This window comes from Capricornis sumatraensis, chromosome 3, assembly GCF_032405125.1.
Source record: "Capricornis sumatraensis isolate serow.1 chromosome 3, serow.2, whole genome shotgun sequence".
Classification (NCBI taxonomy): domain Eukaryota; kingdom Metazoa; phylum Chordata; class Mammalia; order Artiodactyla; family Bovidae; genus Capricornis; species Capricornis sumatraensis.
In genome coordinates this window covers 132,566,818-132,569,802 of record NC_091071.1, presented here as the reverse complement: position 1 = coordinate 132,569,802, position 2,985 = coordinate 132,566,818, and the positions used below count along the sequence as shown (strand labels likewise).

The window sequence follows — 2,985 nt, the reverse complement described above, 5'->3', positions numbered from 1 at the left end:
CTATACAGGCCTTCACTGGCAAATTGTGGCTTTGTTTTTTAATATGCTGTCTACGTTTGTCATAGCTTGAATCAGCTATATGTATACATATATCCCCTCCTTCTTGGACCACCCTCGCACCTACCACCTCCCATTCCCACCCATCTAGGTAGTCCCAAAGAACTGAGCCGAGCTTCATGTGATTTATAGCAGGTTCTCACTAGCTATCTATTTAGATAAAAATAAGCAAAAAATAAAAAATTTTTTAAATGACTGGTAAGATTATATATTTTTTCATGTGTTTTATTCATTTATATTCTTATTAGTTAACTGCTTGTTCATGCCTTTAATTCATTTTTCTTATGGGATTATTATTATTTTTTCATTGACTCTTAAGAAAGCTTCATATATTAACAAAATTGACTGTGTTCATATATTGCAGATATTTTTTCTCATTTGATTTTGTCTAATTTTATTATGGTGCTGCTGGTGGCGATTGCAAGTTTGTTTTGTTTTTTTGTTGTTTGATCGGTTTGGGCTTACGGCTGACTTTTTGTCTCCTTGAAAAAAAAAATTTTTTTTTAAATTTGTATCTAGCTGCCTTTTTATGGTTTTGGTTTCGAGGTAATATGCAGTAAGGGCCAAAAAACCCTTCTAATTCAATTATATGTTTAGAGGTAAGAGAAATATAAGTGAGGAGGACTAAGGTTCAGAGGCACACTAATCCTATCAAGATGTATCAGGGAAGAAAGTAACCAACCAAACCAAAAGGAATTGTATTTGCAAAACAAATTTTTGATGTTAGAACCTACTTGGAATGTTTAAGATAAATCAAAATAGTGCTCGCTTCAGTAGCATATATACTAAAATTGGAATGATACAGAGATTAGCATGGCCCCTGTTCAAGGATGACGTGTAAATTTGTGAAGCATTCCATATTTGGGGGGAAGAAAGTATTTGGACCACAGTAAGAATTCAATAAATGGTAACAGTTGTTAAGATAGAAAAAGAGAAAAGATAAACCAAAATATATCCAGGATGTAGTTTTGATTGTAACCAGAAATATCAATAACCTCAGATATGCAGATGACACCACCCTTATGGCAGAACGTGAAGAGGAGCTAAAAAGCCTCTTGATGAAACTGAAAGTGGAGAGTGAAAAAGTTGGCTTAAAGCTCAACATTCAGAAAATGAAGATCATGTCATCCGGTCCAATCACTTCATGGCAAATAGATGGGGAAACAGTGGAAACAGTGTCAGACTTTATTTTTTTGGGCTCCAGAATCACTGCAGATGGTGATTGCAGCCATGAAATTAAAAGACACTTACTCCTTGGAAGAAAAGTTATGACCAACCTAGATAGTATATTCAAAAGCAGAGACATTACTTTGCCGACTAAGGTCCATCTAGTCAAGGCTATGGTTTTTCCAGTGGTCACGTATGGATGTGAGAGTTGGAATGTGAAGAAAGCTGAACACCGAAGAATTGATGCTTTTGACCTGTGGTGTTGGAGAAGACTCTTGAGAGTCCCTTGGACTGCAAGGAGATCCAACCAGTCCATTCTGAAGGAGATCAGCCCTGGGATTTCTTTGGAAGGAATGATGCTGAAGCTGAAACTCCAGTACTTTGGCCACCTCATGTGAAGAGTTGACTCATTGGAAAAGACTCTGATGCTGGGAGGGATTGGGGGCAGGAGGAGAAGGGGACGACCGAGGATGAGATGGCTGGATGGCATCACCAACTCGATGGACGTGAGTCTGAGTGAACTCCGGGAGTTGGTGATGGACAGGGAGGCCTGGTGTGCTGCGATTCATGGGGTCGCAAAGAGTCGGACACGACTGAGCAACTGAACTGAACTGAACTGACTCTCTTTTCACCTGTACCATGTGATATTCTTGTTAGGCACTGAAGTCAGGCTAGGTTCCAATGATTGTAAGTGAGATCCTGGGGCCTGTGTCAGGAAGCAGATGTGGCAGCCTGTCGGCCATGGTGACTGCCTAGCATTAGTGGGAATTTCAGACAACGAGGCTGATCCTGACTGCAGTGTACCACATGATGAGGAAAGCAACGGTTCTTCTCTGGTCAGCATAGCTGCTGAAGAAATACAGTCATTTCTTTTTCTAGACACTTTATTTAGAAATTTAAACCATGCCTTATCCAGAAGTGGACTTGAGAGTGTTTACATGCAAAAGAATATAGTGCAAGATTAAAAGAGTAAATGAAGAAATTATGGAAAGGGAAAGATTCAGTTCAGTTCAGTTTAGTCGCTCAGTCGTGTCCGACTCTGCGATCCCATGAATCGCAGCACACCAGGCCTCCCTGTCCATCACCAATTCCCGGAGTTCACTCAGACTCACGTCCATCGAGTCGGTGATGCCATCCAGCCATCTCATCCTCGGTCATCCCCTTCTCCTCCTGCCCCCAATCCCTCCCAGCATCAGAGTGTTTTCCAATGAGTCAACTCTTCCCATGAGGTGGCCAAAGTACTGGAGTTTCAGCTTCAGCATCATTCCTTCCAAAGAAATCCCAGGGCTGATCTCCTTCAGAATGGACTGGTTGGATCTCCTTGCAGTCCAAGGGACTCTCAAGAGTCTTCTCCAACACCACAGTTCAAAAGCATCAATTCTTCGGCGCTCAGCTTTCTTCACAGTCCAACTCTCACATCTATACATGACTACTGGAAAAACCATAGACTTGACTAGACAGACTTTTACTGGCAAAGTAATGTCTCTGCTTTTCAACATGCTATCTAGGTTGGTCATAACTTTTCTTCCAAGGAGTAAGCGTCTTTTAATTTCATGACTGCAGTCACCATCTGCAGTGATTTTGGAGCCCCCCAAAATAAAGTCTGATACTGTTTCCACTGTTTCCCCATCTATTTCTCATGAAATGATGGGTCCAGATGCCATGATCTTTGTTTTCTGAATGTTGAGCTTTAAGCCAACTTTTTCACTCTCCACTAGGATAAATAAGATAAAGCCAGAGATAACATTATTACACAAAATG

The 2,985-nt window shown here is 40.8% G+C and overlaps 1 non-coding gene across 1 annotated transcript; it reads left to right on the top strand.

Annotated features, from left to right (window-relative positions):
• The first annotated feature begins 818 nt into the window (after positions 1-818).
• Positions 819-922, top strand: LOC138077246 (U6 spliceosomal RNA). Its single transcript, XR_011144709.1, has one exon. It is a non-coding gene; the product is annotated as a U6 spliceosomal RNA (small nuclear RNA).
• Positions 923-2,985: the final 2,063 nt, after the last annotated feature.